The sequence below is a fragment of the Podarcis liolepis genome, assembly GCF_965112155.1.
Source record: "Podarcis liolepis genome assembly, chromosome: W".
NCBI classification, from domain to species: Eukaryota; Metazoa; Chordata; class Lepidosauria; order Squamata; family Lacertidae; genus Podarcis; species Podarcis liolepis.
The window spans coordinates 11,528,460-11,554,571 of NC_139568.1; the positions used below are offsets into that span (position 1 = coordinate 11,528,460).

The window sequence follows — 26,112 nt, forward strand, 5'->3', positions numbered from 1 at the left end:
CCTCTTGCAAAGTCTTTCTTACTCTGCCCCAAGGTTATGCATGTTCAACCAAATGTAAAACCAGCCCAGTAACCATTTCATAGAATAGAATCATAGAATCATAGAGTTGGAAGAGACCACAAGGGCCATCGAGTCCAACCCCCTGCCAAGCAGGAAACACCATCAGAGCACTCCTGACATATGGTTGTCAAGCCTCTGCTTAAAGACCTCCAAAGTAGGAGACTCCACCACACTCCTTGGCAGCAAATTCCACTGTCGAACAGCTCTTACTGTCAGGAAGTTCTTCCTAATGTTTAGGTGGAATCTTCTTTCTTGTAGTTTGAATCCATTGCTCCGTGTCCGCTTCTCTGGAGCAGCAGAAAACAACCTTTCTCCCTCCTCTATGTGACATCTTTTTATATATTTGAACATGGCTATCATATCACCCCTTAACCTCCTCTTCTCCAGGCTAAACATGCCCAGCTCCCTTAGCCGTTCCTCATAAGGCATCGTTTCCAGGCCTTTGACCATTTTGGTTGCCCTCCTCTGGACACGTTCCAGTTTGTCAGTGTCCTTCTTGATCTGTGGTGCCCAGAACTGGACACAGTACTTAAATTATGGATCAGCAACTTGTGATTCCTGGATTCCATTTTAGCTCCCTAAGGCAGAGGTTTGCAACCTTTTTGAGTCCATGGCTCCCTTGAACAACTGCATTCTTTCTGCAACTCCCCTGTGAGGAAATGTGCTCTGAGCCTCAGAAGCCCAGTTATGTCACCTCTTGCCTGCAGAGCCAGCAGCCCCTCATCTCTTTTCGAACATGCTCCCTTATGGAGTGTTCCCTCAGCCTCCTCTCCTCTCCCTCTCCTTGGGAGTCCTACAGCAGCCATCGCAGCCACCAAAGAGCTGTCTTCTCATGCCACCCCACAAGGGCCTGGGAAGAGGATGCCCCCAGCTTTAGCAGCCTGACAGTGACTGGCAAAAGGTGAATGTGAGGCCACCATTTTATTCAACTAGGGAAGCAGTGGGTGCCACCAGGCCTGCATGGTGGAAAGGCTCCCCTTTGGAACAGGGCACTCAGCTCCCAGGCAGGCATTGCACACAGCAAGCACAAGAAAGGCCAGCATAGCGCCTGCCTGGCTGGCCTCCCACTTGTCCGTCCGTTCCCAACAGCAAGGGCTGGTGGACTTACTGGCTGTGGTCTGAGTTCACCTCAGCTCCTAGCAACCAGCACTCCCTGGCCAGCCCCAGAGGCACCATTCGCCTGGAGAGCTTGTAGCCTGTTGGTTTCTATTTCCCTCACTGAGCAGCAACTGCAGTCACAAGACATTGTTTTGCATTCCACAGTCCAAGTTACTGTTGGATTCCCACGGGAATGGGAGACTGGATGTGACGTTCACTGGTTTCCTGTTTTTCAGTGTTCTCTCGGTTTCTTTGTTAGAGAGACGGTTGCTTCTCTGCTCTCACAGAGGCAAGATGCATGTTTGTATTCTCTCAGCATAGAGTATAAATAAAGTTAAGAATGTGGCACATACTGCTTATCCTGCTGCTGTGTGGACTACTCTGCTTGGGCTCAAGATAAGACGAGCCTGTATCAGCTTCAGATGGGCCGAAGCTGGTCAAAATCTCACATTTTTGGTTATGGGCCCAGAAAAACGGAATCGGGCTGAAGAATGGCTGCTGGCAGAGGAACAGAGGAACAGAGGATCGGAATGCCGGCAGAGGCAGAGAGACGGATCGGGTCTTATCTGCTCTGCGTGTCAAGAAGATTGATGACAGGTATGTGCTCATTGCTCCGGGCAGCCTGCCAGCTCCTAATTAATGGCTTTATGGCTGGACTTTGAACTTTTAAAGCCGTTTGCCACGGCACAGGCTCCAAGGCTTGGGAGGCTTGAAAACCGAAAGTACTTTTACAAGTGCTTTTGGTAGCAGCTGTACACAGACGCAGCTTGATTAATGACGCAGAAGGCTAATGCCAGAGTCATGGCGGCTCTTCGGGATGCTTTCGGGATTCCAAAGCTCAATAAGAAGAATTATGCGGAGTGGGTACTGTACGCAGAGGCTCTTCTGCGTAAAGAATGTCTGTTTAATGTTATTACAGACACCCCCCCCAGCTCCAATAACAGATGAATGGGCAGCTAAGGATTCCAAAGCAAGGGGAACTCTTACATTGATAGTCTCCCCAGAAGAGCTCTGTCTGTTGCGTGATAAGACCTCAGCCAGAGAGATTTGGGACACTTTGAGAGATGCTCATTTGAGAACACAGGCGGGTGCTTCTTTGTTCTACTATGCCAAGCTGCATGATATGGCACTTGCTGAAGGTGCAGATGTGCGTACGCATCTGATGGAGATGCAGAATCTGAGACATGAGCTGCAACAGAGAGTACTCACCTTTCCAGAGGCTGTGTATTCCTTCATGATACTACATTCTTTGGGTCCAAGTTGGGAGCCCGTTGCCACTCAGATTGCTGTTCAGCCAACTGCTCAGATCACAGTAGCACATGTTACTGCCGTGATTCTGAATGAAGCAGACAGGCGAGGTGCTAGCTGCATAGGTAAGGGGGAGTCTTCACAGACGTCATCCCAGAATGCAGTGGAACCACCTGATGGTGCCAAAGCTTTGAAGGCAGTGAAATGCTACTCGTGTGGACGTCTAGGCCATATGAAGAGGGAATGCAGATTTCCCAGGGCCAAGACAGAGCAACGCAGTGAAGGCTCATCGCGTGGAAAAGGCAAAGGCAAAGGCAAAGGTCCAGTGTCCAGGACAACGCAGCACAAGGCAATGGTCTCACGCTTCACTCCAAAGGTTGCAAAGGTCCAGAAGACATCGAGATCTTTCTTCGTGGTGGATTCGGCCGCAACGCACCACTTATGCAATGACAAGCGACTGTTCGTGTCTTTTACACCGCAGGAAGGTGCGATTCACCAGGCGGATGACCACACAATCCCCAGTCAAGGCTACGGAACTGTTGTTCTTCACAGTTTGGACTTATCGATACAAGATGTTCTCTACGTTCCAGATGCTTCACACAATCTACTCAGTGTTGCACAGCTGAATGAACGGAAAATTGACGTTTCATTCAAGAACAAGAAGTGCACCATCACAAAGAAAAACGATTATGTATTGCATGCTGAATATGTTGATCGTTTGTTTGTTTTGTATTTTGATGATGATGTGCAGGATGAAACTTGTTCCATTGCAGGTTCTAACAAAAGTTTGCATGCAGGATGTATTCACGATTTTCACAGGAAATTTGGTCATTTGCATTTTGAGGCAGTATCTAAAATGCCTGCCTTGGTTGAAGGTATGACTATTAAACCTTGCAGGTACCACATGAAGTGTAAGGCATGCGCAGCAAACAAGGTGAAAATGGCTGCGAAAGGTAAGGTGTCTAGTAGGCAAGCTACAGAACCATACCAGGTTGTTCATGCTGATTTGGTTGGTCCACTGTCACCCTCTTTGGGTGGAAACAGGTACTTCATGGTTCTCATTGATGCATTTTCCAGGTATATTTATGTGTACAATCTCGAGCAGAAATCAGAGGCATTTCCAAGGTTCAAGGAATTCTGTGCTTGGTTGGAAAATGTGCATGATAAGAAGATAAAGACTCTTTTCACTGATCGCGGGGGGGGGGGATTCACTTCTCAGCAGTTTGAAGCTTTTCTGACTGAGAAAGGAATTCAGCATGATTTGTCTAGTCCTCGTTCGCCATGGCAGAACGGACTTTGTGAGAGGGCAAATCAGACATTGCTTCAAGGGTTAAAAACCTTGCTGCATGATGCCAATCTTCCAGAGCTATTGGGCCGAATCTCTCTCGTGTTTTGTTTACAGTTATAATCGCAGGTTATCTTCAGCGATTGGTTGTACCCCCTATGAGAAGATGTTTGGCAAGAAGCCTTACATCAAACACATGAGAATTTTTGGTTCTGACATGTGGGTTCACACACCACAAAGCTCCAAGTTAGGCAAGCGTGGATTGCATGGTATCTTTCTAGGTTATCAGAAAGGTTCTTACAGAATAATGATGACTGACTCTAAGACAATTAGGCTCACAAGAAGTGTTGAGTACAATGCCAAGTGGGGGGAGAATGTGGGAATTTTCCAATGTTATCCTGATGACAGTGATGAGACTGAGGATAGGCCACAGCAACAGCAGCAGCAACAGCCACAGCTGCCGCAACCACCCACACCCACTGATGAAGGTCCTGATCCTGAGTCAGAGACTGAATCAGATGATTCAGAGGATTTCAAGAGTGCGAAAGCCTCTATGCGACCCTCTGAAGGCTCTGATCAAGAATTGGAGGAACCTTTGTTCACAATAGGTCACTTTTCTCCTAAGAAGGAAGAGGAGAGTGTTGAAGACTTAAGGCTAATTCGCAGGTCTCAGAAAGCCACAAAAGGCAGACCTCCAAAGAGATTTGCTGATGAATTTGCTAAGACAGCAGTAGCAGCTGTTAAAAGCTCCAAGAAGGTATTTGAACCTTCAAGTTTCCAAGAAATCCAGGATTTGGATTCAAAGGATGCTGAGCCATGGTTAACTGCCATGAAGGCTGAGCTTGATTCCTTAGAGAGGAACAAAACATGGGAGCTAGTTCCAGTAGTTCCAGGAATCAAACTACTTGGAAGCAAATGGGTCTTCAAAGCAAAGACTGACCAGAATGGCAAGATAGTCAGACACAAAGCCAGATTGGTAGCCAGAGGTTTTTCACAGGTACCAGGTGAAGACTATCACGAGACCTACTCACCCACCGTGAGGTATGAGAGCATTAGGCTTATGCTCAAGCTTGCTGCAGAAGAGAATCTTCACGTTAGTCACCACGATGTGAATACAGCGTTTTTGTACGGATCTCTAGGTGAATCTCTTTATATGCTTCCACCTGATGGCGTACAGGTAAAACAGGGATTTGTTTGTTCTCTGAAGAAGTCCCTATATGGTCTCAAGCAAAGTGCACGGTGCTGGCACTCTAAACTCACCGAAGTGTTGTTTTCTCTAGGTTTTCAGCAAGGGAAAGCTGACCCATGTGTATTTGTCAAAGAGGAAGGGCAAAAGAAGCTGTATTGCTTGTTTTATGTTGGTGATATTCTGTTCTTTTGGAAAGATGTCACAATGTACAATAACGCCCTAGCTCAACTGAAATAGCACTTTGACATGAAAGATCTTGGTGAGGTAAACAACTACCTATTTCTGGAAATAGAGAGAGATCAGGATGGTAACATTCTAGTACACCAGTCACGGAAAATTGCTGATGTGTTAAGCAAACTAAACCTGATGGATGCTAACCCTGTAGACACACCGATGACAACAGGTTATCAGGTAGATGACACTGAAGAAGCATTTTCTGACACTACACTGTACAGAAGTGTGCTAGGCAAACTAAACTTCATTGCCAGATGTTCAAGACCTGACATTGCTGTTAGCTGTAATTTGCTAAGCAGACAAGTCAACAATCCTACTGTTAAGGATTGGAAAGCTCTGAAACGCATAGCACGCTATTTGAAAGGCACTATGCATTACAGACTGAGATTTAACAATCAGAAGTCTGGTGGTCTTGAGATATTTGCAGATGCAAGTTTTGATGGTGACACTACAGACAGGAAAAGTACGTCTGGAGTTTGCTACATGTACAATCAGGGTCTATTTGATTGGTCATGCAAGAAGCAAACAACAATTAGCTTAAGTACTTGTGAAGCTGAACTGAATGCACTGTCTTATTCACTTAAAGATTGTGAATGGTTGTTACAATTGTGCAAAGACATGAAAATTCCTGTCAAATGTCCAATCCAGGTTTATCAAGACAACAAAGCATGTTTGGCTTTGCTGAATTCTGAAGGTTGTAAGCAAAGCACAAAGCACTTACAATTGAAACTGCAACATACTAGGGAATGTGTTCAGAAGGGACTCGTGACGGTGTCCTATATGCCAGGTAATGAAATTCCTGCTGATGTATTGTCCAAGATTGTATCAAGGGATCAACACTGTACCTATGTGCAGAAGTTGGGTTTGTACTGATATTATACGAACATGCTGCCCAGTGATGTTCACAGAAAGGGGGAGGATGTTGGTTTCTATTTCTCTCACTGAGCAGCAACTGCAGTCACAAGACATTGTTTTGCATTCCACAGTCCAAGTTACTGTTGGATTTCCATGGGAATGGGAGACTGGATGTGACGTTCACTGGTTTCCTGTTTTTCAGTGTTCTCTCGGTTTCTTTGTTAGAGAGACGGTTGCTTCTCTGCTCTCACAGAGGCAAGATGCATGTTTGTATTCTCTCAGCATAGAGTATAAATAAAGTTAAGAATGTGGCACATACTGCTTATCCTTCTGCTGTCTGGACTACTCTGCTTGGGCTCAAGATAAGACGAGCCTGTATCAGCTTCAGATGGGCCGAAGCTGGTCAAAATCTCACATAGCCAAAGCCACTGCATCAAACAGCCGTGCAATCCTTTGGGAGGCAGAGGCATGAGAGGGCATCAGAGGAGGGAGGGGAGGAAAGAGGGATGGAGGTCACTGTTGCCCGTGGCACACCTGATCATCATTCAAGGCACCCCAGGTTGTCACAACACACTGGTTGAAAACCACTGCCCTAAGGGGAACCATTGAGCATCAACCATTCCCAAACCAACTCAGATGTATGGGCTTCCTAGCAGCTTACTTTGAGAAATGGAAGGGTGAATGGGAGTGGAGTGTTTGACTCCAAATCCTTATTATTTCCCCAAAGTAGCTCTACAATAAAAGTAGCTGCTGTCCATGCATTCCACCTCATCCCCACCAACTCTTTAACAAGTCAAATAGCTTACAGATTCATAAAACACCTATGTGTATACAGTCATCCCTGTGAGTTAAGGGCAAGGAACCAATGTTATGTGACCTTGAGTAGTTAACTAGGGCTTAACCCTCATTTCTGCAGATCTAACCCAAAATAAAAGCCATTCTACTAGCTAAGAAACTGGGAGAATAGCAGTTAAACTTTGGATTCATTCAGCCTTATTGAGCCAATTTTTGCTGATATGTGCAGGTGTCTAGTGCAAATAGGAAGTCCAGCTCTTACCATAGATGAACCTAAATATAATCATAATTTTATCCAACATCTTTTCAAGCTCTTCATCAGTAGCCTCTTTGTTTCCTGCACGAAGCTTTGAATCCACATACTTAGCTGAAGGAAAAACAAAAACAAAAAGTGATCAGATTTGAACTTGCATGCTTAAACAAAGTCTTAGTCTTACTCTAGACAAGTCTAGTGCTCTGCAAACTCTACTGGCCCATTGCCAGGTCTAACAGACAAGTGCCATGCAGACAACAGACTTGCCGTTCCCAAATGTCACATCATTGTGAAAAACAAAACAGAACTTAATTCTCTGACCATTCGAAAGCACCATAATCTTCAGCCTCCTTCCTTGCTTGTAAGTATACCCTGTTGGGATGCAGCCAAGGAATCAGAGGCAATTGGCAAGCCCCCAGCTGGCCCCAGCCCACCGGTCGAACTCCACTCCTTGGATCAGCAAGAAACTGCAACCCGAGCTTCAGAAGCTTTCAGAAGCTGAGCATGCAAGCCAGCAGAGTAAAACACTTCACAACAGAAGGGAAGGGAGAGGCATATGTGAGCATATTTACAGTTTTATTCAGCATACACCAGGACAAAGGAAAACATGTCTTCTCCCCTTCGTGTCCAAAGCAAGGCAGGAAAACAATAGCCATATACAAACGGAAGTTCCCAGCAAACTGTGCTGGAGTGTAAACAAGCATGTGACACACAACAGTCATGCCTTTTAAGGTGGAATGGAATATTCTAACATACCCAACTATTAAATAACAGGTCTGATTGGAGGTTGAACCCTGCACTCCATCTCAAATTCAGCTAAGGGGCTGCAAAGCTCCATCAGAGGAACTGGACTGATTTGTTAAACTTTGAAATATAGCCTTGTACAAGATATCTGTTAGTTATAATAAAGTTAACTGACAGTTCGGTTCTTTAGTTTATTGTTTTACCCAGAGTCCAAGGCAAACTTGTAGCAATAGTATTTAACAAAATACAGAGCATACATCCATAATATAAGCCAACATCCATGATGTAAGAGAGATACCAGAGATACCCAAAAGCAAAAATCTAACTTAATTTCAGTTTAAACATCTGAATCACCAAAACAACTTATAGCAATTTTATCTATTTCATTTTTCCTGATTATTATTATTTTGCAGCCAGTGCATAGAGTCTGCATTACAAAGCTATTATTATCACTCAAAAGAAACTGAACCATTTCTGGGACTTCCTGAGAGGAATCAAGTAGGTTGGTCGCAGCTTTTGGAGCTCCCCCAAAGCTGTAATTAAGCGGTGACTAATTACAACAAAGGGACACGGGTGGCGCTGTGGGTAAAACCTCAGCGCCTAGAACTTGTCGATCGTCAGGTCGGCGGTTCAAATCCCCGCGGCGGGGTGCGCTCCCGTTGCTCGGTCCCAGTGCCTGCCAACCTAGCAGTTCGAAAGCACCCCCAGGTGCAAGTAGATAAATAGGGACCGCTTACTAGCGGGAAGGTAAACGCCGTTTCCGTGTGCTGCGCTGGCTCGCCAGATGCAGCTTGTCACGCTGGCCACGTGACCTGGAAGTGTCTTCGGACAGCGCTGGCCCCCGGCCTCTTAAGCGAGATGGGCGCGCAACCCCAGAGTCGGACACGACTGGCCCGTACGGGCAGGGGTACCTTTACCTTTACCTTAATTACAACAAAGTTACAGAGATAACAGGAATAAACTCCTAGGTACTCCAGATGGATTGCTCACTGAAGAGGGATAAAGAAATCCCATCAGAAGGGTGAGTGAACCAGAAGTTCAGGTCAGGTGAGTTTGCTGGCCAATCAAGCACAGTAATGCCATGGGCATTGAACCAGTTTTCGGTACTTTTGGCAGTGTGGGAAGGTGCCAAGTCCTACTGGAAAATGAAGTCAGCATCCCCATAAAGCTCGTCTGCGGAAGGAAGCATGAAGTACTCCAAAATCTCCTGGTAGACGGCTGCGTTGACCCTGGACGTAATGAAGCACAGTGGACCAACACCAGCTGATGACATGGCTCCCCAAATCTCTTTTCTGATGAGAGCAGCTTTTGCATCTCATTTGGAAACCAAGGACCCAGAGTCTGGAGGAAGAATGGGGAGGCACACAATGCCAGATGCTTGAAGTCCAGTGTGAAGTTTCCACAGTCTGTGTTGATTTGGGGACCTGAACCCCACAGAGAATCTATGGGGCATTGCCAAGAGAAGGATGAGAGACATGAGACCGAACAATGCAATACAATGCAATACAATACAAAATGAGAAGCAGAGGACTTCCAGTCAGCGCCAGCGATTAATGGCGGATTTCCCTCTGAGCTCCGGAGGGAGTCTGCTCCGCGGGTTCGTGTCCTGCCGCTACGTCGAAGCGGGGACCCCTAAAAATCACAGGTGGTGAAGCCTGTGAACGAGGAGACTCGGCGGGCACCTTTTGCACCCCCCCAAACTGTGAAGGAGCCTTTTTAAAGGCTTCAGAACAGCAGCGGGTGAGCGGCGCGGTGCTGAGAGTTGTTTACCCAGTCCGTGGAGTGAAGCCGCATCACCATTATCGGAGAGCGCTGATTTCTTCCTGAGAATTGGATTTAAAAGCAACTACCCGTGAGTAGGACTAAAGGATTAATTGGAGCTAAATTTTTGAATAATTTTGGTACCGAAACGGGAAAGGTATAAAGAGGAAGTCTGCCTTTCCGCTCTGTAGATAGATCAAAGCAAAGAGACTGCTAAGCTGTAACCTTTGGAGAAGTTTATTTGGAAAAGAGCAAATCCACCGTTTAAAAAGCAGCCCTCCTCCCGTTTGCAGGAGCGGTGGGGGAGGAAACTGTACTTTTTATACCTGCATGAAAAGGAGAGAATAAAAATACATCCACTGTCTTAAACCCTGGGGACGGACTGCCTTGATAGGGAAGCCGACTTGCGGACTGTCAGCACGTTAAGGTAAAGATTCTGGAAGTGACTTTTGAGCTAATTCTGTGAAAAGATACAGTGTCCCTGGACTGTTTTTGGATTGTTTTGTGCTTTAAAGTAACTCTGGAGGTAATTGAAACTGTGGCTTTTTAGGAGATATGGGGGATTTTTAAAGAATACATTTGTTTCAAACTTGTAAAGTGAAGCTGGAAACTTCTCCCCCTAGAGGAGACTTTGTTGCAATAATAACAATTAAGCCACTAGCAGCTGAGCCACTGGAAATTTCCTATTCAAAACAAAACCACAGGTGTGAGACTGACCTTGGCTTGGCATGAGAGTGTTATGGCAGATGGTAAAGGGAAAGTAGAACTGGTACAGGAAAAAAGTCTTAGATCCGGCAGACAATATAAGACTGATATTTCACAACAAAGAAGGGCTTCAACATCCGGAGGTTCAGAAGCAGCTGCTGCCTCGCAAACAAAATTAAAAACTATGTCATCTGAAGACGCACTGGCAAAGGCACTTGGTAAAATTAATGAATCTTTGGAATATTTAACGAAACAAGGGGCAGAGACAAGTAAACAAGTTGCAGAAACTAACAAGCAAGTAGCTGAGGTCTCAGCGAAAATTGATTTAAATACTACAAGCATAAATGAGCTCGGAAAGAAGGTGAATTCTAATACACAGACTATTGAAAAACTTTTAGAGGAATCGGCTACAACTCGAAAGATTGCAGAGGAGGCTAAGGAAATCGTAATTGCTACCCAGGAGAAGATACCACCGGTCTTTAAGAAATTGGAGGACCATGATTTGACACTGTCCATGATTGATTTGCAAAGAAAAGAGAGAAACTTAAGAATCAGAGCAGTACCTGAAAGTGAGAAGGATAATTTGGTGGACTTTCTTACAAAAGAATTTTCGGACTTTTGGCAACAGGGCCTGGAGAAGGATGAATTCAAGATAGTGAGTGCTTTTAGACTTGGCACAAGACAAAGAAGGAACAAGGCAAGAGACTGTTTGATAACTTTAAGATCAAACGAAGAAAGAGACAAAATTCTGAATTTGCACTACCAAAAAACACTGGAAATTGAAGACTCTCAGGTGGAGATCTTCAAGGATATACCGAAACACATTTTGGATGTAAGAACCTACTACAGAGATCTGGTTGTTTTACTGAAAAGAAATAACATATTCTTCAGGTGGGAATTCCCCCAAGGCCTATCCTTTAAAATTAAGGAAGGAAAATAAGAATAAGGTCAGTGAGTGATAAAGACAAGTTTTTGAGAGACCACGAAGAGGATCTTCAGAAAGAGGCAGAATCTGGAGAGGAGCCAATCTCATCAGGAAAAGGAATATTGGACATAGCAAACTTATCATTTGGACTGCAACTACCGACAGAAGAAGAACAACTACTTGGAGCAGTAGGAGGGAAGAGTAAATAACTTCATCATGGCTCTGCAACTTCTAAGCTGGAATTGTAATGGTCTTAATATACCCCGGAAGAGAAAAAGTGTTTTTCATATATTAAAGAAAGAACAATTGGACTTGATTTGTTTACAAGAGACACATGTGATGAGGTCACATAGGAAAATACTTATTAATAAAAGATTGGGACAAGAATTCATCTCATCTGACAGAGTTAAAAAAAGAGGAGTGGTGATATATGCAAAGGAAAGGCTGTTGCCGAAATTAATTTTTAAAGATGATCAAGGAAGACTCTTGGCAATTGAAATTCAAGTTCAAGGAGAGAAATTTTTGATTGTAGGAATTTATGCACCAAATGAGGGGAAATCTGAATTTTTTAAGAAGTTGCATGAGATTTTGCTGGATTATCTGGACTATAACCTAATTTTGATGGTAGATATGAATGGAGTAGTATCTACAAATATGGACAAAGCACAAAGACAGGTAGTTACTAAAGATGGAAGACTACCAAAAACTTTTTTTGAAATGACTGACAATATGGATTTGGTCGATATTTGGAGAACAAAAAACCCACTTGAGAGAGAGGGAACTTTCTTTTCTGAAGCCAAAATGACATGGACTAGAATTGACCAAATATGGGTTACTAGAGGAATGGCACCAAAGATAAAAAAAAGTTGAAATCTGCACAAAAACCTGCTCCGACCATAACGCCGTAAAGATGGAGATGAAGCAAACAACAGCTGGCTCCTTCAGATGGAGGATGAATGACACCTTATTTAGAGATGAAGAAGTGTACAAAAAGGCCCAAAAAACTTTGAGAGACTATTTTGAAATAGTCATAGACGTAATAGTCTTGTCCGTCTCTCTGGAGGAAATTGCAACACTGGCTGGCAGCACGACAGCTCATCAGATGTGGAATGCTTTGAAAGTAGCCCATCTGCCAGTCATCCCAGCCCAGAGTTTGACTGCGTCGGAGGTCCTGGCTGTTTCCCAGATCGAGAGTGATTGCAGGGATGCCGAGGGCACCAGTTGCAAGCTGCAGGGGGAGCTGACTGTGATGTCATCCCAGGCAGCATTCCAGCCTCCAGGGGGAGCCAAGGAGTCGGCAGCTGAGAGCTCTCTTTCCCATGAGAACCAAGGTCATCTTCGCAGAGGCCAGTGTGAAGGGTTTCAGAACTTACAGGGTTAAGAGTTCTGAGTGACGTCTCACATCTTGAGGCGTGGCTGCAATACACATACGGGAGAGGCTTCCTCCATGTGGTTTATTCTCGTACGCTCTGCAAGAGGAAAGATGTGCGAACTGTCGCCGGGTGAAATTTACGATGTTATGCTACACGATTAAAGGCTGGAGAAGATAAGAGAACGGCTTGTGTGTGTTCTGATTTATTACCCACACACTGCAATCGCTTCTGACCGCTGTGTTCGCTCTGCTAAACCGGCCAAAGAGGCAGGAGGACGTTTCCATGATCGGCACAGGCAGCAGAGGTGCGTAGCGAAAGTGTGCCGGGCTCCATTTTGGCCCTCTTGGCCGCCATAGGTTATGGGCAATTAGCCAAAGCTTTGAAGCTGTTGCAGGAGAGACGTCCCGTGTGTGGGGGAAGCCAGCTGTGAAGACGCTGGAGCCAGCTGGAGCTTTGCTTTCTTTGAGGCTGAAAGGAGCTCGCTGGGAGGAGAAGCTGATCTGACGGGAGCCGGAAGGAGCTACTGCTGTTGTTCGTGAGTACGCTCAGCCCCAGGGGAGGAGATGGCAGACAGTCATGAATCATATTCCGTCCCCTTCGAAAAATTAAACGGACAAAACTGGCAAGAATGGAGCCGGAAGCTGAAGGCCTGACTGGTAGCCAAGGGGCTGTGGGAGGCGACCCAGGGGCCCCCTCTACAGGCTGCAGCAGGCGCATCGGCGGCAGATGTAGCAGCTGCTCATGCTTCGCAAAAGCGCAACCAGAAAGCCCTGGGAGCTATAGTGCTCAGTTTGGAGGGTTCACAGCTGCCTTTGGTCGAGGGTCTTGACACTGCTCAGGAAGCTTATGAGGCTCTAGAGAGAGTGCACCACAGGACCACGGCTGGTGCAAAGATCCACACCACTAGACGCTTGTTTGAGATGAAGTTGCGTCCAGGTGGCAACATCAGACAGCATGTTACTGAGATGCTCTCTGTTTTCAATGAGTTGAGGCTGTTGCAAGTCAACTTTTCAGAGGAGCTGAAGGTTTATATTTTGCTCAGCTCTTTGGACAAAAGTTATGACAATTTGTGTCTAACTTTGGAGTCGATGAGTCCCGCAGATCTTACTCTGCAGTATGTGACAGGACGGTTGGCTGACGAACAGGAACGCCGTGTCAGAGAGGGCAGAGCTGGCACAGGGAGCCCGTCCGGTTGCGGGGGGGGGGGGGCAAGCCAGCTGAAAGCTCTGTTCAGGCTTTTTCCACTCGTCAGTGTTATGTCTGTGGTTCCAACAGCCATTTCAAAAGATCCTGTCCACAGAGGAGCAGAGAGGCCGGGCAGGATGTATCCAAGGTCGTTTCCCATGGGAACCAGTCCAGGAGAGGAGGCCAGCGTGGGAACGCGAAGGAAGGACGTGACTCAGAGAGGGGAGACTGTTCTTATCATCTTACTGCTTCCATGGCAACCCTAAAGAACAACTCCAGCAAGGACACAGTGGTGCGCTGGATAGTCGATTCGGGAGCCAGCCATCACCTGATTAGAGAGACACCTGCTGTCGAGATGCGGAACTGCAGGGCTGTTTCAGCTGGGAAAACTGTTGTGTTTGCTGATGGGTCACAAAGGCCATTGTCTAACGTGGCAAATGTTTATGTTTCCTTTTTACAGGCGGAGCTGGAAGTCTACGTTGTGCCAGAGATGTATTGTTGTCTGTTATCTGTACCTGCTCTTGTAAAGGAAGGGTACAAGGTTTGCTTTGAAAATGATGTCTGTTCCATTTCCAGAGGGGGGAAACAGCTTGTCAACGTGGAATGCAAGAACAATCTCTTTGTTCTGGAGACACCTCTGGAGGGTGGGGGGAATGCCGAAAGAGCACAGGCACAGTGTGCTAGTGTTCCCAGTCATGATTCTTGTGTTCACTTGTGGCACAAGAGAATGTCGCACAGCAGTTTGGAAGATGTTCAGAAGTTGCCCAGCTGCACTAAGGGTTGCAAACTCAAAGCATGTGGGAAATCCCTAGAGTGCAGGGCATGCAGAAAGGTAAAGGTACAAAGGTGCAGTTATCCCAGGGTGGAGAGGGTAACCACAAAACCTTTTGAGCTTGTACACACAGACCTGTTTGGACCCATGGAGTGTCCAAGTCTGGGTGGGGCCAGGTTTGTGCTGACGCTGACAGATGATTTTAGTCAGAACGGTTGGTCTTTCTCGCTGAAGACGCAGGGCGAGGCGGCGCAACTGATTAAAGATTGGGTTGCGGAGGTGGAACTGAGGTTCTCCACCAAGGTGCAAGGGTTCAAGAGCGACCGTGGGTCAATGTTTACTGGGTCTGATCTGAAGGAGTTTTTCAAGCAAAAGGGAATACGTCACCAGGTGACGGGTGCTAAGTCTCCTCAGGAGAGAGGCGTGGCAGAGCACAGGAGTAAAACACTGGCTGAAGCTGTCAGGGTTCTACTGTGTGACTCTGGGTTGCCTCAGAGCTTTTGGAGTGAAGCTTGGAAAACTGCCAGCTTTACTTTTAACAGGTCCTATAACCAAGTTATAGGTGACACACCGTTTTTTCTGTTGCACCGGAAAAAGCCACAGGTGCATTTTTTCCGTGTGTTTGGTTCCAAGGCTTGGGTGCCTATACCAACGGCTCAACGGAAGGAAGGTGGTCCGAGGTACCAAAAAATGATCTTTTGTGGGTATGAACCTGCGACAAATGGGTGGAAGTTTGCATACCCAGGGGGTGATCAGACCAAGCTTCTGATCAGTAAGCATGCTGAGTTCTGTGAGCGGGATGGTTGGTCAAGACTCAATGATGGTCCTGACGTTCTCTCAGAGTGTCTGTCTGATTCTGAGGGGGAAGGAGAGGCAGAGGCTGAGCCTGTTGCTGAGGACCAGGTCTCTGATCAGGGTCAGGAACAGGGTTGGGTGTCTCCACAGGCTGTTAAGAGAGAACCCAAGAGTGAGCCTTCGTCTCCTGTTAGCAAAGTCCAGAAGGCCCGAAGACGCAGCAAGTCAGAGGGGGAGTCTTCTGATGTAGGGGACACGCTTGCTGACCCCAGTGGGTCAGGAGGAGCACCTGAGTTTGTGCTCAGACGGTCAACACGCACCACAAAGGGGGTTCCACCTGAGAGGTTTGAGGTCACCAGTGCGTGGGTTGGTTTCGCACAGTGCGATTCTGGGAGTGTTGAAGGGGTTCAACAGTTGCCTGGGACGGATGCCAGAGGGAGGCAAAAGGCAATGGGAGGTGAGTTGAACTCAAAGAGGTGTAAATAGGTGTTCACAGTTTCCCTCAAGATGCAAGACGAGAGGGTGTGTGAAGGGTTTCAGAACTTACAGGGTTAAGAGTTCTGAGTGACGTCTCACATCTTGAGGCGTGGCTGCAATACACATATGGGAGAGGCTTCCTCCATGTGGTTTATTCTCGTACGCTCTGCAAGAGGAAAGATGTGCGAACTGTCGCCGGGTGAAATTTACGATGTTATGCTACACGATTAAAGGCTGGAGAAGATAAGAGAACGGCTTGTGTGTGTTCTGATTTATTACCCACACACTGCAATCGCTTCTGACTGCTGTGTTCGCTCTGCTAAACCGGCCAAAGAGGCAGAAGGACGTTTCCGTGATCGGCACAGGCAGCAGAGGTGCGTAGCGAAAGTGTGCCGGGCTCCATTTTGGCCCTCTTGGCCGCCATAGCCAGAAGGCCAGAAGTAAACAAAGACAGAAGCCTGCAGATGGCCCGAAGCAAAAGGGGGGTGGAAAGCCCACACCAGGGAAAAACAAGGCTTTGTTTGCTGGCACTGCTTCTCCAAAAGCCGAAGGCACGTTTGATGGGCAGGAGCAGAGGGGCAAGCAGCAGCCCAAGCCGGTGGAAGACAAGGTTTTGCTTGCTGGAAAAGCTGCTCCAAAGGCCAAAGCCAAATTTGTTGTAGATTCTGGAGCATCAAGGCACATTGCCAACGACCAGCATCTCTTTATCTCCTTCACACCTCAAGATGGAGAGATCCACCAGGCTGATGGAAAGATGTTGCGAATCGCAGGAGTCAGGACTGTGAGACTGGCATGTCTGCACACAACCATCAGAGACGTACTTTATGGTCCAGATTCTGCAGACAATTTGCTCAGTGTCCCACACCTGACTGGGCGTGGCTTTGAGATTTCCTTCAAGAGGAGCGTCTGTGTCATCAGGAAAGGCAAAGAGGACATTTTGCATGCAAAGTTTATAGATGGTTTGTTCTGTATAACTTATGATGACAATGGTGCTGCTGTGTCTAATGTTGATTCTTGTTGTGTTGCACAAACTAACAAAGTTCTTCATGCAGGATGTATTCACAAGGCGCACCAAAGATTTGGTCACATGTCTTGGCAGGCACTGGCCAAGATGCCTGAGTTGGTTCAGGGTTTGAACATCAAGCCCTGTAAGTTTCACATGAAATGTGTATCTTGTGCAGAGAACAAGGTGAAGGTTGCTCCAAAAGGCAAGGAGTCTAGCAGGCAGGGTTCCAAACCCTACCAGCTAGTCCACGCAGACCTGGTTGGTCCACTTGCGCCCTCTTTGGGTGGAGCAAGGTACTTCATGTTTCTAATTGATTCTTTTTCCAGGTACATTCATGTGTTTATGCTGCAGCAGAAATCAGAAGTGTTTCCTAGGTTCAAGGCATTCTGTGCTTGGTTGGAGAATGCTCACAGTAAACGTATCGGTTGTTTGTTTACTGATCGAGGCGGGGAATTCACTTCTCAGCAGTTTGAAGCTTTCCTGACTGAGAAGGGAATCCAGCATGACCTCTCAACGCCTAGATCTCCATGGCAGAATGGACTTGCTGAGCGAGCAAACCAGACTTTGCTCCAAGGCCTAAAAACCTTGTTGCATGATGCCACTCTCCCTGAGAAGTTTTGGGGGGAGGCTTTGAACATATTTATTTATTCCTTTAACAGGAGACTGTCATCACCTATTGGTTGTACTCCCTATGAGAAGATGTTTGGTAAGAAGGACTTCCGGTTGAGCGCGAACTCGTCGCAAGCGGGGATTTTTCCAAGTGGAGAATCCCGGGTTTTTCGGAGGAAATTTGGGGTGCCACAGGGCGCAGTGGCCCCCAGGAGTAGTATCTGGAGGGTGTCCAGGTACTCTGGTTCCCGCTGAAGCCGAAACGCAGACCACCCGGCCGCCAGGTAACTCCCGGTGGAGCGAAGAGTGCGTCGGGGGGGGGAGAAGCGGGCTGAAGGGAAGCCATAGCTACCTCCGGAAAACGAAGCCCCAAGCTTGCAGGGTAAGCGCTTAATTCTCAATCGCAAGAAATTCGGACCCAAAAGTGATTTAAAAAGACTGATTTTAACATTTGGAAGGATTTGGATACAAAAGGAATAAATACGGAGGTCAGCTGTCATCTGCAATCAGCTTAGACGCATTAACAAAAGCAAAGCGGAGAAAGTGAAAGGGAGTTGCCACTAGCAGCTTTTGTTTCTTTTCCCCTTCTAACTTGTAAAGAAATAACTTTTTAAGAAGAAGATATAGTAACGCAAAGCGCAACAAAGTTAAAAGGGGGGGCAGAGGGATAAATATTGGAATTTGAAGGTCCTCTTTGTAACTGTGAGAGAAAGGAAAAAGGGAAAACGTTCCCAGTTTCATTTTTTAAAAAACAACAACTGTGCAACGGAACAGGAGCTTCTGACTCCATTGTTTCTTTTTATAGACAGATGGAGGTAATTGTGGAAGAGAAAGCATATTCCTTTTCTACATTTTGGACACTTTTGCCCACTTTTTGGAGGGTTAATAAATGGAAGAATTCTTTTTATTTTCTGCTGGACATTATTATTATCTGGAATCTAAATTTACAAGTAAAATTTGAAACTTTTAGTTCTTCTGGTGTTCTTGCCTCTGGTGGTCAGAAGAGAAATTACAACTTGTTTTTTTTTCTCTGTTCCTTTTGTTTTTGGCTTGTTCCTGCAGTGGTGATAGGTGTTTTTTTCCCCTCTCTCTTCCTGGACTTCCTTTACTCAATTTCAAATTTTTAACTCCTCTAAAGTAGTCATTTGGATGTTTCTCATCAGGATGTATTGGATGTATATGGATATAAGTTTGATTCAATTTTGAAAAGGACTATTTTATTTTACGCTGGGAGATAAAGATTAGAAGATTATTTTTCAACTTCCAATTTTTTAATTTTAAATAATTATAAAACTAAATTGGATTATAAAATAAATTGGATTAAAAGTGGAATATAAAAGCCAAATTGGATTACAAATTGAATTACAGCTGGATCATAAAGATTCGGAAAGGATTAGCCTAATTGGTGGCAGAAGATTTTTATTATTGGTGCATATTGGAATACAATTGGATTATAATTGGACTATAACAGGTTTCCATAAGGAGTAGCCTAATTGGTGGCAAGAAGAATATCTATATTTGGGCCTTTGTTTTAAAACTCTGCTGTAAGCGTAAGGATCGGATTGGTCTGAAGATAATTGAACTATAAGTGGAGATCGGGAATTGGAACATACAAAGAACTGAACTAAAAATCCAACACTATACATTCTTTTTTGGCATAAATTATTGAGTTTGAATTGAAGGGTATAAGATTAATAGATATTATCAATTGGATAAGAGTTAATAGAGATTTGTGTTATGGGAAGTGGAGGTGGGATTTTGTTATCTCAGATTTAATTTGGAACTGTTTATAAGAGGTATATAAGCATATTTGAGGAAATGTCTCACCAATCGAAGAAAGGAGGTGAGGGAGGAACACCAGCAGACAGAAGGGGGTCGAAGCAAGAATCAGACTTTAAAGGAGAAATATTAAAAATGTTTGCGGAAATAAGGCAAAGTGAAAAGAACTTAGAAGAGAAATTAGATACGAGACTTGGTAAAATGGACATAAAAATTGATGAGACAGTAAAGGAACTGGAAGGGCAAATTAAAGAGGTGTCTAAAAGAACACAATCCCTGGAGGAAGGGATGAAGAAGACAAGAATTGAAATGAAGGAAGTGAAGCGTGAGGAAGAGAAAATCAAAGTGGGGCTATTGGAAATTAATAAGTCACAGGAGGAGATATGGGACGCTATTGCCATGAATGAACTAAGGCAGAGGGAAGTGAACCTTAGGCTGAGAGCCGTATCTGAAGTTCAAGGAGAGAATATTAGCGAGAAACTAATAACGGAGATAGCACAGTGGTTGGAGATACAAACTGAAGAAGTGGCAAGAACAGTACAGAATGCATTCAGGATGAGAGTAAGAACAACTAAATCAAGAAAAGTTCCAGGAGACTGTTTAATCACCTTTAAAGACAGAGAAATGAGAAATATGATACTCCAAAAAAACAGAAAAAAGATTAAACATCGGCGGGAATTATATAATTATTTTTAAAGACATCCCAATCAGATTATTGAAACGAAGAGACCCATATAAACCATTGGTACAAATTCTTAAGAAGAATAAGATTGAATTCATATGAGAATTCCCGGAGGGGATTTCCTTTTCTTACAAAAGCAAGAAACACAGACTTACAAGCCCAGAGGAAACAGGTAAATTTCAGAGAAGATACAAGGAATTAACAGCAGAGGAGGAGGAAGAAAAAGGAGCAGTAGGAGGTGCGAGCGCCACTGGGGGGACGCATATGGAAGAGAACGAGGAAGAAAAAGAGGAAGGGACGGAGGGGGAACAAGAAGAAGAAGAAGTGGACAGATTATAAAAAAATAATTTTAATTAATTTTAATTTGGAAATCAATATGGCGATGAAATTATGGAATTGGAATATTAATGGGATGAACGACAGAAAAAAACGGAATAAAAGTGAACAATATTTAAAAAGGAAAAATTTGGACATTATTTGTTTACAGGAGACACACATGGCAAGAAGACATAGAAAATTTTTGATTAACAAGAGATTAGGAAATGAATTTATATCTTCTGACAAAGGGAAAAAAAGAGGAGTTATTTTATATATAAGAAATAAAATTGAAGCCCAGCAAATTTTTAAGGATGAAGAAGGAAGAATCATTGCTGTCCAGGTCAATTGGCAAGGCGAAAAACTAATAATAGTCGGGATCTGTGCACCTAATGGAAATAAGACTGATTTCTACAAAAACCTAGAAGAAAGACTGTTTGAATATATGGATCAAAAGATTATAGTGATGGCAGACTTGAATGGGATAGTTTCAATGGAGATGGACAGATTAAGAGCTAGAGAAGCCAGTAAAGAAGGAAAACTACCTAAGACTTTTTTTTACGATGACAAAGAATTGTAACTTAATTGGTATTTGGAGACTTAGACATCCATTAGAGAAACAGTTTACATTCTACTCAGAACCAAATCAGTCAATGTCAAGAATAGATCAAATTTGGGTCTCTAACAAGCTAACTCCAAGAATCCTACAAATCAAAATTCAACCAAGAGTAATTTCGGATCATAGTCCTATAAAAATGGAGATTAAAGGCTATGAAGAAAGAACATTTAGATGGAGAATTAATGACTACCTCTAAGACGATCAAAAAATTGTACAAGAGGCACAAAAGAAGTTGACAATACTTTGTGGACAATTGTAATAAAGGTATAAAGATGAGCACAGTTTGGGATGCAAGCAAGGCGGTAATGAGAGGTTTCTTCATTCAACAGAACGCAATTAAAAATAAGCACAGAGAGAAAGGAAAGAAAGAAATTTTAAAACAGATAATGGACAATGAACAAAAACTAATTAAGAAACCAAATAATTCAAAAATAAAACAAAGTATCAAAGCTTTGCAAACACAATTTGCAATGATAATAAACAAAGAGGTGGAATGGAATATCAAAAGGTTAAGACAAAGAAATTTTGAATTCACCAACAAGTCAGGAAAATGGCTTGTGTGGCAAATTAAGAGAAGGAAGGAACAAAATACAATCAATAAAATTATTGTGGATGGAGAAGAGATAGAAAACCCGAAAGGTATCAGAAAAGGTTTCTTGGACTTTTATAGACACTTGTACAGAAATAAAGAGAAGAACAATAGATATCTAAAAGGGAAAAAGGTGCAAAAGATCCCGACAGAAAAGAAAGACAGACTGAATGCCCCAATTGAGAACGAGGAAATATTAGAGGTTATAAAAGAATTTTAAAAAGGGAAAGCCCCAGGACCAGATGGATTTACGTCAAGTTATTATAAAGAACTGAGGCACACCCTGACGGTACCGTTAAAAGAAGTGATGAATAATATTTTGAAGGAAAAAGACATACCTGAGACTTGGAAAGAAGCATTTATTACACTCATCCCGAAACAAGACTCCGATTTAACACAAGTTAAGAACTACAGGCCGATTTCATTCTGCTGAAGGGCTTTCGCCATAGGGCCATGATTCATTCAGAAGGGCCATCAAAGATGGATATGTGCAGTGAACCCAGCTGTAACACTCCCTTGGAGAGGAAAACGTCAGAACAAAAAGGCCAAACACAAAAAGAACGCCAGCCCAATCTAGATAATTCAAAGATAGGACACTCCATTATGCCTTTGGCAGATCCAGAATTTCACCACTCTTTACCCCGGCTGGAATCTGATCAGCCAATGCCAAGTGACGCTCCTCCCAAGGGAAATGTGACACACAGAAAGCCAGAGACAGATTTAATTATCTTTGACGAAGACCCCCCAATGGTCCCAGCAATTCAGATAACACCGTCGATGCCGGGAAATCGGGAAAATGCTGCAACTCAACCCAGAGAACAACAACACCGTGCATATCCTAAGAACTGTTGCATCACTACCAAACCAGTGGGAGAGCTGATAACAATTTCCCCACCACAATGAAGCCAAGCCAGTTATGGAACGAGCAGCCTTAACATTATCTCATGGAACATAGCGGGTTGGGCCAACAAACTATGGGACGAGCCATTTCGTGAATGTATAACGTGTTTTGACATAATAATGCTGCAGGGAACCTGGGCAACTGACAACATAGTTCTCAACAGTTACCATGCCTATGAAATCAAGACCTCTAAACCACTTGGAAGGGGACGACGGGGGGGGGGGGGGCTAGTAACTCTGGTTTCCACTAAATTGGCGTCACAGGTTACTGAGTGCTCAGTTTTCAAGCAGCTGGCGCTGGGGATCACTTTGCATCTGGAGTTCAAGAGTATCATTCTTGTTTCAGCTTATATCCCACCATATACAGTGCAAACACAGATTGAGAGCACATGGCGTAAATTCAATAGTTTCCTTTATTCCCTACAAATTAAGTACCCCAGACCACCATTTTACCTAATGGGAGATATGAATGCCAGAATAGGCTCAAATGATGATAGCCTGGAAATAAAATTCCCAATATTAAGAGATCTAAAGGAAAATAGTGCCGTCTTTCTAAACCCAACCCCTCGTAGACATTCGAAAGACTGCCAAATCAACTATGCTGGCTTCTGCCTGGCTTTTTTACAAATAAGTCTTGACCTTATCATTGTTAATGGGGCATTCCCCGGGGGCAGAGAAGGCGAGTACACATTCATAAATACAAATGGAGCCAGCATAATAGACTACTGTCTCACCAACAGGGAGGCCTTTGAATCAATTAAAAAATTCAACATAGATAATAGGACTGAAAGCGATCACCTACCTGTAATCGTCTCCACTACTGGCCAAAATTCAATTCAGCGCTCTTACATAGAACATGAGGATATAGATAAAGCAAATGATCCAGCATTGCATAGAAAAAAATGGACACCTGAGATAGCAATTGCAGTGGAGAATAGATTGAATTCACAAACTGCAATTAAGTTAAGATCAATTATAATAAACAATTTATCAATAGATTCCTCCCTGACGGCTTACCAAAATCTCATTGAGTCCTTGCAGGATGTGGTCTCTGTCAACATAAATTCAGCCGGCAAGCCACACACTGCTAAAGGGCGCGGTTGGTTTGACCAAGAGTGCCGCACAAAGAAGGAAGCCTTAAGGAATGCTTATTTGGCCTATAGAAACGCTAGACTAAATTACTTACCTCCATCTTTTTTCAAAATCAAAAAAGAGTATAAAGCCCTTTTGGCTTAAAAGAAAAGGCAGTCCGAACAAAATTCCTGGTCCCTGCTATAGAATGCCTCACTAAACAATGAAACTAAACTCTTTTGGCAACTGGTCTCCGACTCAATGAAAAATAGCTCTTCAGCCCCCAGCTGTGTCATTCCAGTTCAGGTTTGGGAGAACCACTTCAGAAATATATTTATGGAAAATCCAAACGTCCCTTCCAGCTTCCAGGATGATGACAGGGCAGAATTGTCACTGCTCCCTCATTGGAGGCCTGTTACTGTGGAGGAAGTCTATACATTAATTGGGAACCTGAAGAGCGGAAATGCTCCGGGGAAAGACTTTATCCCAGCAGAGTTGATTACATCAAACCAGCACTGGTGGGCTCTGCTTCTGGCAGCACTTCTTTTTTTTTAAAAAAATATTTTTTATTAACAGGCCAATCAAATCACATTAATTCCAAATCACATTAGTTCCAAATTATACAGCCAAATTTTTAAAATTTTGTTGGGGGTACCCATAATTCGAGCTCCGAAAGGGATCCAAACATCACTCTTGCTGCTGCTTTAATTACACAGTTCTGTCCAGTTCTGTCCAGATAGTCTCTTTGTTATTTTCCTCATCTTCTTGTTGTTATCATATATTCATTTCTTTGTGATCTCTGATAATCTTCACAAGCGGGTTGAAAACAAACATATCCTGTGTGGATTTTACACTCTCCAAGAGCCATATCACATAAAGAACAGACGCCATTTCCACACCTCCATAAAGAACATTCCCACAGTCTGTCCGTTGATTTCCACAGGCTTGCCAATCTGTATCTCAGGGGGCCCTGCCAGGTCAAATTCACATTCCGATGACCATGGTCCTCCTTCCCATCGTCCTCCTGTGGGCAGGCCTGTCTTAACGAATCTCCATTTGTAACTGCGTCACAATGCTTTCTTTCCATTCCTGATGATTCCCACCAGTCCTCTCTTTGATCAGTAATTCATTTCCACACAGTTATTAATCTCCTGCATGTGATTAGTAATTTGCAACGATTCTTTCTCTCTGGGGGGGAGGGTTATTGGGTACTCACATAAGACAAAAAAAGAAAAGTTTTTTCCTCCCCCCCCCTTTCCATTTTGCTCCGACATACCGATCTTTTAATGATGAGTCTTCACTTAATTTATTGTCCAGCCCGTCGCTCCGCATCACAGAGATCCCATTAATCAGCAGTCTTTACTCCCGATCTTCGCTTGAAGTATGTGCATTTTGCTTCTTTTTCCAATTACCGTACTTTTCTCTCTATAACACGCAGATTTTTTCTCTTAAAAAGTAAGGGGAAACGTCTGTGCGTGTTATTGAGCGAAAGTGTGGTCCCTGGAGCCAACCCTCCCGAGCGCAGGGGAAAAATCAGGCAAAAATCCAATTGCGCGCGTCAGGGAGAAGGGAGCTCCGTGAGAGAGGAAGCTGTTGCTTTCCTGCATTCTGCCTCAGGGTCTTACTGCCCACCCTCTTCTGTTTCGGTTGCTGTTTGCTCAAACGCAACAAAGAGCAGGCAAATCCCCTCCCCTCCAGGCAAGCAGAGGGGAAAGGAAAGGATCTCAGTGCTCCGGTGCTGCTGCGTCCAGGGAAGCATTTTAGGGACTCGCAAGCAGCCGGAAAACATGCAGGTGGGAGAGAGATAGAGAGAGAGGCCTGGCTTGGGTGGGTGTGTGGGGGAAAACTTTTGCCTTCCTTTCCTCCCTCCCGTTAAACCCCTCTCCTGCATTCTTAGCCAGCTGCTTCTCTGCACACCCCTCTCGTGCTGCTTGTCCCTTCTGTGTTTTTCCTTCCCTCCCCACTTAAAACGTGGTTACAAAGCACAGATCCACATGGATCCTCAGGATCTTTGCATTGGGTCACCCCAAATTCACCATCAGATTACATAGCATGTCCATGGCTACAGCCTGCACCAAAAAAATCACGCACCCACTGTTGCCTGGGGCCACAATGGTGCAAAAACGTGGTTACAAAGCACAGATCCACAGGGATTCTCAGGATTTTTGCATTGGGCTACCCAAAACTCACCATCAGATCACATGTCTGTGGCCACAGCATGAGGCACAAAAATGATACATCCACTGTTTCATTCAGAATTTTTTCCCCTTGTTTTCCTCCTCTAAAAACTATGTGTGTGGTATGGTCAGGTGCGTGTTATAGAGCGAAAAATACGGTATATATTTCGAGCTGATGCAAACCAGTGCGCGATTAGAGACAGCGTCCAGGAGAAGCCGACCCCACCCGAGGGCTTCGTGCCTAGTACCCTCACCCCCTTCTTTCAAATCCAGGAGTGAATTATGGGCACAGCAGGCAAGGCAGTGCCCCCCATTCCCTTGGGGGGCAAGGGAGGCTGCATACTCCCATATCAGCCTCTTAATTACCTCGTGTGGGTCGGAGAGATGTTATTGTCGGCCATCTTCCAATGCGCCCCCTGGTGGCCCCCCTTCTGGCAGCACTTTTTACGGTAGTAAATAACTTGGGTAAAGTACCATATAGCTGGAAACATGCTATAGTAGTCCCAATCTTTAAGAGAGGCCACCCAAATGTAACCTCCAATTATAGGCCAATTAGCCTGCTTTCAATAATTGGGAAGCTGTATGCCCGATTCCTTAGTAGCAAACTGACA

The 26,112-nt window shown here is 44.6% G+C and overlaps 1 long non-coding RNA gene across 1 annotated transcript in view; it reads left to right on the forward strand.

Annotated features, from left to right (window-relative positions):
• The first annotated feature begins 8,790 nt into the window (after positions 1-8,790).
• The window catches only part of LOC310697730, a 434,827-nt gene continuing 417,505 nt past the window's right edge, over positions 8,791-26,112 (forward strand). Inside the window, exon 1 of the long non-coding RNA XR_014521171.1 lies at positions 8,791-9,165. This is a non-coding gene — a long non-coding RNA (uncharacterized lncRNA). The remainder of the gene's footprint in view (positions 9,166-26,112) is intronic.